Source organism: Strix uralensis, chromosome 4, assembly GCF_047716275.1.
Source record: "Strix uralensis isolate ZFMK-TIS-50842 chromosome 4, bStrUra1, whole genome shotgun sequence".
NCBI lineage: Eukaryota > Metazoa > Chordata > Aves > Strigiformes > Strigidae > Strix > Strix uralensis.
In genome coordinates this window covers 28,290,477-28,302,369 of record NC_133975.1, presented here as the reverse complement: position 1 = coordinate 28,302,369, position 11,893 = coordinate 28,290,477, and positions in this window count along the sequence as shown.

Genomic DNA, 11,893 nt, shown 5'->3' with positions numbered 1-11,893 from the left:
GATCAGCATTTGTGAGCACAACACATTTGGCCCTGCCATATCAGGGAGTAAATTTGCCACTAATGGAGGCACAGATAAACATGTCAAGTGACTCCAGGGTATGGTTATAAAATCAGGCATTTTGATTTACCATGCACTAATGGCATTCTCATGTCTGAATAGGGAAAGATTCATATGGTTGCACTTCTTCTGAAGTTCAGAAAAGATGGTTTAGAAACATTTAGATCCATTTTTGTCTTACACTTCCTATTATCATTCATGCTGGCTAAAAAAAGTATAAAATGGCTCTGTTCCGCAGCACTTTATATTCATTTTCATCCTGATCTGCATGATATGAGTGGCAGGGGAACCAGTGAATCAAGCCATCAATTTGTCTTTTGATGTCATAGACAAGTCAAATTACTTATGGGTAAAATGAACACCTTGAAATTTTGCCACAACATTTACAAAGCAAATACTATTTTTATGTTTATTCTCTCGGAATTTATAACTTTTTCCTTTCTTCTCTGAGATGCATTTTCATCGTTTTGAATGCTAACTTCTTAATTTCAATAACTTCCCTTGCTTTACTGCTTAGCCATGCTCATTTCCTTTTACCTGTTCCCAAGGGATTTCCCGCAAGCAGTGTGCACTGGTGCTGTGCTCCCTGTATGGTGTCCTTCAGGGGTCTCTATGCTGCCTGTGAGGATTTAAATCTCTTAGCCATCCTTCTTTGACCTCTTAGACAAGATTCCTCATTTTTATATAGCTCTCCTTTATGAAGGTCAGCATGGCCATGATGATGCTTTTGGCCCTGTTATTCCTGTGTGTTTCCTGAATCTAAAAATATTATGGTCACTATTATAAGCAGTTACTTCCTCAAAAATAAATGTTGTTTTGTCCAAGATCAATTCAAAACATGTATAATTGGTAATATACTCTGGTTCTCTGCCTCTCTGGACAGGCCTTCCCAACGCCACCTAGCTTTCCTGTCTTTTCTCTTGTCTGGAACATTGTATTCCACTCCCTTTCATCATTTCATGAACGTTTAAATACAAGCCTGGCAAGCTATTACTTTCAACTTGCCAAAGGGAGGATTATAAAATAGTAATGGGTCACAGCCTGATTTTTAATTCATGCTACCCACCCCAAAGTGTTAAAAAAATCACAAGACTTAAACATAAGCTTCAAAGCAAAAGGGGAAAAAATAAAAAAGAATCATGGTTTTGGAGGGTGAAAGTTTCTAATATGTCTTTGGCTTCTTGATTTTCATAGCATGCACATGAAAGAGCAATTCTGAATGCACATTCACACACAAAAATGGGCACTTATTTAGTTCCTTTCTGTTATTTCAAACGGTGATACCAGTGTTGGACACAGGCAGTATAGGAGAGGTACAGAAGACAAAGTGCTTGTCGGTCTTCCACTGCACTTCTTGTGTGCCAGATGCACTCAAGGTCACCCTCAGAAACCAGCTTGCAGCATTCTGCTGTAGTCTAAGCATTTTGTTGTTCTATTGCAACAAAATGCGGGAGAGTATGAAAGTGAAAATATTCTGAGTGAGAGGAGACTATAGCATGGGTCAGAATATGCAGTGATGATATAACTAACGGTTATCTGAACAGCAGCTCCTGACAAAACGTCAGGTTGCATCCTTGGCAAGCCAAGGGCCACATTTGTAGTACCAAGGTTCTACCATTTATCAAAAATCATCTTGTCACATGTCATCTTTAAAAGGTTATAATACAGGCCTTGAACAGTTTAACTGTTGGTAAACTGAATTGAGGATTGAAAGCTGCTGACACATTGAATTGGACACATGCTGTGCTTCCTGGTGAAATAGCTCCATTAACAAAGGGTAATATTTTTCCTTTTTTTAGCATGGAAGCCACAGAAAGCTTATATACAAAAGCAGTGAAACTGATTTCATGACTGCACTGTTTATGTCATTTGAGAATGAGACATGACAGCTCTGTCTTGACTTAGACCTCTCTCGCCACCACTTTTATTTCAGCTCCTTGCTAAACAGCTGTCTTCACATGTTGGCATTTTCTGTCCACTGAACAACCTTAAGTGAATTTTGCAGTAATGTCGAATTACTGACCTTTATTCGTATCAATAATGGGTATAAGTGAAGCAAGAATTCAATGAATTGTGTTTGTTTTAAATTTCTTTTTCCTCCCTTATTGTCAGGAGCATATTTAGTGGCCAGGCTATTGTGGGTTTGTTTATGCCTTGTAGCCAAAAAAATACATATATAAGATATACATACACATACGTAAAAATAAAAATATACATATATATGATAGGTTGCAAGACACTGCAGCTGCAACAAGTTCTGGGCAGTACATCACCACTTTTTGAGGGCATAACATTAGCAGTCCAGTGACCCAGTCTGGGAGATGATATATATCCTTTCAAAGAAATCAGCAGTTGCAGCATCTGATAAGCTTATGGAGAATCACTGCACATAATGGCAAAGCTCACAGTGACATGATGCATTTGGTGGTTAATGTGTTTTCTGACAGACAACAAAAGGCTACTGGATCACCAGCTAGTGGGTTACTGCAGCATAATGGCTACGAAAATAAACTGGCTCATTAATGTCAACCTGCTTAGATCATTTTAATATGAAATTAATCTCTACCTCTCTTGGCATTACTAATGGATATGTTTCTTTTCAAAATCTGCTCTTTGTCAAAATTTGCCCTTCACTGGTTCCATGTTCATTTAGCCTCTTGCATGTTTATTCAAAGTAAACTGCAGTGGTGCTGTTAGAAATACTGATTTTGTAGCTGTAGGGCATGACTTGTCTGCTTAAACAATCTCACCTCAGTGTTCCTGATGGTGCATTCTTAGGAGAGGTCAGAGCATGCACAAGGGCTGTGTTTTAGTTGTGTTGGCCAAGTGATTTTGAAAGAATAACATCTGTGACAATGACAATATGTTTGCTGTGATTACCAAGCACATTTATTAGACTTATGGTCTCATCAGTAGCTTAAAAATGCCCAGTGACCTTGGTACTGCATCACTGAACTAGATGAACAATGCAATTCACAGAGATCTGCATACAGTTGCATAATAAAGACCTTGGCCAACATGTACCCTCTGCTATAGTAACATTTTAGTTGCAATTGCAAAAAAAGAATCATTACCCTTCTTTTGCTGTGATATTAAGTGTAGTGGTAACGAGTAAAAAGAGGTCACAGGAACACTAAACACGCATAACTGTAAACTTAACAGACCATATGGGAAGCCACCACTTTGCATAGAACAAGGGGTAGATTTTCAAAGTCTCTCATTTCAAAATGACAAAGGTTACTCCTATCAAAAGTACCAAGATCTGAGCTCCAGTGTGTACTTTGGTGATTTCCCTGACAGCCTCTTGACAAGCACTCCTGAGCAATCAAAGTGCAATGAGCCACCAGGCTACCACAGCCAGTGTCTTAGGGAACTAATGACCCACACATAATTCTGGTTAGAGACAGCTGTAGCAATCAAGCACAAGAAGCTATCCCAATGTGTGGTTGCAAAATGTGATCCCTGGCTACAACATGATTCCTTTGGTTTTTTTCCAGTTTATTTAACCCTCATCCCTGGACATTGAGCGGCCACAGCTTGTCTATCTCAAGCACTAGCTGCTTCTTATCGCAGCTCTAAATGTATGATATGGAGTTTGACTGGGCTCTAGCTCTCCTCTTGAGCTTAGTAGATTGTTGGTTGCTCTTGGTTCTGACCCTTAGCCCCTCTCCTGGCTCTGCTTCTTGGCCAAAAATTCTTCTTATTCCTGGTTTTTCGTTTCCTGGTTTCTGGTTCCAAGTTTATAGTTTTAGAGATAATCCCACCATTTAACAGTCTGCATCCTTGTGTTTCTTTGATACTCCACCTACCTTCTAGAAAATAAAGCACACACAGGAAGAAGGAGTGCTAGTGAACAATGTGGAAATATTTCTGAAATAAAATCCTATCAGCACTTGGCCATTGTTAGTCTTTTTGGTCTACAGCTGACTGAAATTCACTATGCAGTTAGGATTATATGTCATCTGAACAGTAGTATTGAGACACCTGTAATATGTTTTATGAGTAAAAGTAGTATTTTTAATGCATTGTAGTATTGATGTTGACACCCCAAATATGATCAGGGCCTTCAGGGTGATACAACTGCATATCTCAATGAAAAGGCTCCAGAAAAGAATACCCTAACATTTAAAGAGGCATAAAGTGATGCACTAGATTTTATCTCTCCATTGTAGAACAGTATGATAGTCATGCATTATTGTTCAATCGCTCTTCTGAATTGCTAACTGAATGGAGGAAGTACACTGTTGATGCACTGCAGAATGTGAAATAGTTTAGGCAGTTATTCCTTGTGAAAAGTAGTAATGGCACTTGGCTCTTCAGAAGAAGTAGGCGTGATAATGTGATCCACTTTAAAGTGCACTTGTGCATTTTGCTTGGTGAGTCAATTTGCTGGAGGAAGATGATACTAAATGACACTAATAACCACAAAAAGGATGAGTGCAGCATAAATTTGCTTATATTTCAGACATTGTGCACATGGTGCATAGATCTGCAGAGTGTTGCAGAGTAGCAGCACTGCGATATATCTCACCTGCATAATGAGTACTGCTGAATAACTGTTGGCACTGCGTAGGAAACCCTCTGACTGAGATATGAGCATACCTAATGCTTCCTGCCTTGTAAAAAGGACCACTTCTCAAAAGAGAAATTCACCCTGGAGACACATGAATTTCTGAGGGCAGACACTGAGGTGATATGTTTAACGGAGCACTTTGCAGTTTGCTTCACCACCATCGCTGCCTATATACTTGTGTTCTCTCTTTCCAGCACACCAGTCTGATTATTGATTGGATCCTGCTGCAAAGGAGGAGGCTTAGACCAATTGCTAAGGTCAGTTGCCCAGAATACCCTGAAGTGCAGGGTCTCCACATAAGTGTCCACCAGAGCCACAACCTGTGTTTGGTGAATAATGTAGAGACATTTTTGCTAAGATAGATCACACCTGTGTTGCTGATGTCTCTCTCCCTGCCGCTCTTGGCCAGAAGATACATGTATGTACAGCAGTTCAGCTCCTGCAGTATGCCTATGGCCTACCAAAGAGCTATGGTCCCCACATGACCACAGACTTTACTGGTCCTTAGTCTGGTTCCACCAGCTGAAATATTGCATGTGTCTTACATGATCAAGCAGAAGGAAAGACATTTTCCTGTTTCAGGCTAATTAAAACTGAACTTTCTAAATGTTATAGCAGTTGGAATACTCATAGATTCATAAAAAATCACTGTAGGAAAGAACACTGAGAGGCCATTTAGTCCATCCTCTGCCTCAAAGAAGGATTGACACAATTTCTGGTATCATGATATGACAGGGTGACTTTCTTTTAAAACTTTCATCTTTCTCTCAGTAGATCTTTCAAATGACTATACTGAAGATCTGTGACTTTTAATGGTAGGTGGCATATACTGGACAGTGTATGGTTGTTTTGCGTGTATATAGATATCTGTATGTACTGGCAGGGATGTTAAAGGTACACTAACAACAGACTGTTGGTTATCTGGTTTTGAGTCACTAAGTCACAACAGAGGCGACGATGCAAATCAAACTGCTAGAGGACACCTACAGAGCCTGGTTTCAGATTTCACATACATACTGCTGATTGCTGGAAACTCAAAGACTGTATCAGGAAAGGAGTCACTCATGCCCGATTTCTCACATTTTTTGCTTAAAAATATACTTCTGGCCACTGTCAGAAAATGAATACTGAGCTAGATGGGGCTTTGGTTCGACCAAACCATAATTCTTATGTTTATAATTATTATCCTCAGCCTCATGATTATTATGTAGTGCCTTATGGCAATCACGAATGATACCTAGGCAAGTTACAAGCAGAGAATATTGCCTCTTTCCCAGAACAGCTTATGCCAGTAAAATATGACTGTTATAGCAGTACACAATTGATGGCAACATTGCATTAAAATATTGCAAGGCTTTCACTCTATATAGCCTGACTGGTGCACCACAGAAGGCATTTTGCTCTGTAATCACTGCGGTACAGTACTAATGAGCTTGTTAGGCTTTGTGTGCTTTACTGCACAGTTTGCATACTTTGTGTACTTGGGATACTTCTATGTTTTCTAGCTGTGCCAGTCGTATTTGCATTCAAAACAAAACAACGCTGCACATTTAAGGAAGGTCGTAATGCAAATACAGTGCACGGCAACAATAATATCCTGTGTGCCTACAAATCCCAATGCACGTAATATCATGCATTCAGATATGAATGAACTGGACAATGTGAAGCTACAGGCATCAGTTTATACAGAAATTTCGTATGCATGTATTTACCAACATTTTTTAAACAGCTCAAGCTCTTCAGGGAAGAAGGTTTTGTCTGTGAGAAAAAATGGATTGTGGTTAACACACTGGATTGAGACTTGGTCCACACAGGCATCTCTTAGGATCTGGCCCCGTGACTCCTCAGCAAGGATAATGATACCTTCACATTTTGCAAACATGCTATGAAGAGAGTTTTGCTCCTTAAACGTTACCAGGCACTCGGGAAATAGACCCTAAAGTCAGCTCTCAAAAAAAAGTGTCACTTCCCAGACTAGCAAGTTATCTTTTCATTGGGACACAACCTCCCTGTATGCGTGGCCACCAACTTTTAAATCCGATGAACTGCATACCAGATGGGATGGCCCCAATCACGGATTACATGTTTCCTTTCTAACCTGGTGGAGCCAGATGGGCAGCCTCCAGCTAGCAAGACGCTCACCTGCCTGCCATGTTCTTCTCCTCTGACTTTTCCCTGTCACTGTGCAACACCTCACTTCTTCCCAGTGGCCACATCTCCCTAGTGTGAGGAAGAAAAAAAAGACCTCAGAGACAGAGACATCTCTCTGCCTTTGATGATCCTCACTAAACCCTCCAGAGATCAATCTGAAGAGTGGAAAACATAGATGTTCCAAGGCTAAGATGGGGATGAACAAATGTGACAACTGGCATTCCTCACTTGGGGGTCTTGATTTTAAACTACAGGGGACATAAACTACAGCAGGACTGGGAAAGAGTTACACAGTTTATTGACATGAGGGATGCATCGTATATAGGGCAGCTGAGAGCACTAGAGGTGTTTATGCCAGATCTAAATCCAGCACTCACACCTGTGTACATTGGCCAGTGTACTGGCAGGCAGGATGAATCGCAGGAAGATAGCTGCCTGTCCTACCACAACTAAATGTTAGGAAATGGACTCTACCAAAAATCAATACTGCTGAAATCCAGACTCCAGTTCTGGGCTACTGAGTGACTCTTAGCCAGGCATTCAGCATCCCCAACATATGATGGGTCCTGGTTTCCTGTGAGGAATTCATTATGCCTGCAGGTCTTCTGAATTTTTGGTTCACGATCACTGTCCACAACCATGGGTCCCACCTATGCAGCATCAGCGTGTCTGGCAGAACTGGATCCTGCACACTGCTCCCTGTTAGATGGAGCGTGGTCAGTTGCTCAAGTGACCTTAAAAGGTATCAGTTCAGAGGTTGTGAGCTAACTCAATGAAGGGCTTTATTTTATAAATAGTCTGTAATGTTTTAAATGATCAGATATCTGTAACTCTTGTCAGTCAGTGTTTCTGCAGGTAGTAATCAGTTCAATGAGTTCCAGAAATATTTTTGTGGTAAAATCCACTAATATTTTTATTCTGCAGTCCAGCGTGACAAGACAATGTGCATGGTCAGCAATAACTCTTTACAATGGTTAATCCATCATATGCTGTTGATATTCTGTTTATTACTGACTATTTATAGTAACTTCTTTGTCCTTGATAGGGCATACACCATTTTAGTAAATAGATGCACATGTGATTTTTTTGATAGATCTGGTGTAAAGTTTTCATCTGAGATCATTTTTTCTGACAAGTCTGCCTATTTGTTCAAAGCAGAGATACAAATCCCCTTTTCATCTGAACAAACAGCAATACAACATGAGTGCTGGAAATTTGAGGGAGTATTAGGCTTTCTACCATCATAAAAAGTTTTGAAGAACTGGAAAATCTTTTCCTGTTTTACCTTAATATATTCTAAAATTTGCTTAACTGAACCACATTTACAAAACAAAAAATAAATCACCACTGGACAGAAATTTTGATGCAGGCATAGCACAAGCAGATAAGATGACCAGAAAGAATCAGATGACAAGGCTGGTCTGTTTTCAATTTCAGGAATACAAAGCTGACTTAAGCTCCTGTGTCTCAGATTTCAGTTGACTTGGATCACTGAAAAAGCATTGCATAGCTTTGTGTTACTTAGAAGTATGGAGAAGAGGAAATTGTGCTATTCTCATACTTTTGAATACAAACACAAAGAACTGGGTCAATGCCTTAATCACAGCAGAGCTTGTATTATTTTGCTTATCCCTTTTCTCGTGCAGTGGGCATTTTATGAAGTTACATTCCATTATTAAGTAATTTGAACTGAAATCAAATAGCAAGGAAAAGGAAAGATAAGATTTTCTGTCAGTCCAAAATGTTTTTCATGCCAATTAATCTGATCCTAGACAAATATTTCTATAACATCAGAGAAATCAGACTGAATAAACTATTTTCATTATTTTCTTTTTAAGTCAGCTGTTCTTTAGATCAATTTCTAATAAACAGCAAGCAGAGAAAATAATTTTCTACATCATTTGGATCCTGATCCATCGCCCATCAAAGTCAACAGAAATCCTTTCACTAGATTCACTGGTGTTAGGGTAGAGCTTTTATTGTTTGTTATGAAAACTGAGAACATATATATTCCTGGTAGTGATGGTGCATACCATTTCAGCTGTTCATAAACTGTACACCAAACACAGTATAATGGATATCATCACATATGCCAATATTATTAAAACTTTTTCATAAGGACTCAGTGAACCTTGGAAAACTGCACAAGGGAAGAAGGGAGGTTTTTCTCTCTTTTTTGTTCCACTTATTAATCAGTCTGGTTGGTGGATAGGCTGGGGCCAGTCCTTAGGATTTTTATACTGGTGATAACCTTGTGACCCTGCTGTACTGGGTCATTTTGTTGAGGCACAATTAGGCATGCACAAAGAGATGCTGTGATCAGGATATATCTGCTTTCAAAGTATAAGGCAATCATTTGTTCTCTAATGGACCTAAGAGATGTCTAGGGGATCCAGTGATCTGCTAGACTATGCATGCTCACTACCCCAAGAAGACACCCGGAGAGCCTCTGCTGGCCAGAGTCTTTCTCAGTCTTCAGTTGCTGTCCTCCAGCTCTTTGTGTTTCCCTTAAAGAATTTATACCCTTCTACATTTTTCCTTATGACTCTGTTATAGAATTCCTTACAGCTATTTCTTGCAACAATGAATTTCCTCAGCCATCTGAGCCAAAATTTTGTGGCTTGGCTGGTCAGAGTTAAGTACTGGGCCATTCAGATGAACTGCTGGGGAGGTGGGTAGGCTGCAGTTGAAACCACAAGGTGATGATGGATGCAAAGGAAATGTGACCGTTTTTTTTGCCATTCTACTTTTCTCTCTTCTTCCACAGTCCTTTATCCTCCCACTCTGTCACTATACTGCCCTTATCCATTGTCCTCCCTAGGCCCACTGGTCCCCTTCCCCCTACCTCAGCTTCTAACCAGAAAGAAGTTCTTGTCAGGGTCCTGCATTATGCTGGAGAGCAGCAGACGAGGAAGGAATGAAGCATGCTGACTACCTCCTGTCTCTTCTCCCCACCACTGGTGGGTGGTACTGAGAAGCCATTTAGGCAGCACCATCCCATCTCTGGCGAAAAAGATTGGGTGGACAGAAGTGAAAACAGAGACAAAGTACAGGGAGTCTGGGCAGTATCAAGCATGGCTAGGTTGAGCCCCCAGTTACCAGATCATTTTGTATTGTTCAGTATCATATGCATTTACAACAGAAATACTACTATGGTAGCAATGCCTCACTCACCATACTCTTACAGTGGCATCCTCATCAGTAAATCAGTGAATTCTGGCAACTCTGGTGAAGCCATACTGTCTGCCAATCCAGCTCATCATTTTAAAGGAAGCGCTGATAATGTAGGCTGACCTCCAAGCTGGTGCAGAATGTACAATTCCATCCACATGTTACTGTAGTAAGGGGAATTACTCTTTTGTCCAAGTCCAAGAATTATACTAAACCCCATTTCTATGGATGGGAAACTAGTGCAAAGAAGATCAGATTTCACTCTGAGTTACAGTGCAGTGAATTTGGAGTAAGGTCATTAACAAATATCAGTGCGTGGATCTTAGCAATATCAAGACCTGACATGTCTGGCCAAAATCACATTACTGGGCAATAGTGGGGGTTAGGTTTAAGGATAGAAAAAAGGACAGTTTTCAACTTTCTGTGGAGTGTAAAATAGCTGTGACATGCCTGACAAAGAATAGTTTGTGTTAGCAAAATTGCTTTCACATTTTTAATGAAAAAACTTGAAAGCAGATTCCTTCTGGTTCAGACAAACATTAATCAGTAGAAGCAGGTACTTGTAAATAAATTAACTTATGCCATAGCCTCCTCTACACCTTTTTCTCTTCACAAGCAAAGAAATCACAATATACCTCAGGGAAAATTGTCTTATTTGGTGTTAGAATCTAAAGAGGTCCTTGGGAAGAAATAAATACAAATCAGAAGTAAAATAAAATGCTTGTCTCTAATGAAAAGAGGGAGACTGTGATTGGTTTGTGATTCTTAGCATCTACAAAATTGAGGTCACTATTGTGAAGGGAATCAGTCAGTTTCTAATCTATTTCTTTAGTGCAGTACTACCATTTCATTAGAAATTTATAGGGAAAAGTCCAATGGAGCTTGAGGCTTAGGCGGAATTCCTTATTCAGTACCCAACTTTCTCTTCATGAGATGCATATTTAGTGCAACAGCTATATTTTTATCCACCAAAGAACCCTACTTGGATCCAAAAGTTTTTCCTTGCTAAAGCTCTGAAAGGTCTCTTGGAGGTATCTACTGTATAGAAGTCCATACATATCCTTCAGGGAATCATGAAGTGTGCCCTTACTTACTTTTAAAGCTATATTTGCAAACTATCAATGCAATGCAAAGATTTACAAGCATAGCAGGTAAGGTCTTCCTACTGATCCCATAATCATGCCTGTAAAATCCCTTTCCCAAACAATGTTTAATGTACAAAGAACATATATTTAGTCCAAGGAAAAAGTAATTATTTAACCTTGTGAATTTTGCTGTCTTTGTGAATGCCAGCCTTGATTTCTTCCTGTAGGTTTTATTTTCTTCTTCACATGAAACTTAACAATAATGCACCATATGCACACCTTTTCTGTACTGCTGTACATAGGGCAGCAAACACACACTGATCCCAGCAGTGTGGGCTCAGAGGCTGGCCATTACGTGCTGGGCTACCACCTGGCTACGTAGTCACAGGTAGCTCCTCCATGGCAAAAATAAAGTATTATATGGTTGGAGGAGATGGATGCAAGAAAGGAGTGAGACTGAGAACCCATTTTTGTTGCAACATTCTGTCTGTCTGCTGTAGTAGTTTGTATTAGATGTGAATGTGGATGAAAGGATTTAATTGAATGCTCCTTTACCGGTATTGTCTCTCTCCGTCCTTTAATAGATAGCATAAAAATTTCAGTTTTAGTTAAGAAAGAAATTATGATCATTGGCTAATAAGTCAGTTATGCTTCTTGAATATGGGAGGGTAAGAGGCAAAAGAGGATTTTGAGTAGAGAATAAATCATCCCTCATAAATGTCTAAGACTCTCAGGGTTTCAGTCTGTATTCCTTTTAGGACCTAAGGCTCCATGTAGCTAATTCACAGTCTCTGCCTTTCCATCATCACCATGTTTTTCACATGCAAAATAGAATTATGGATTGAAGCTTTAG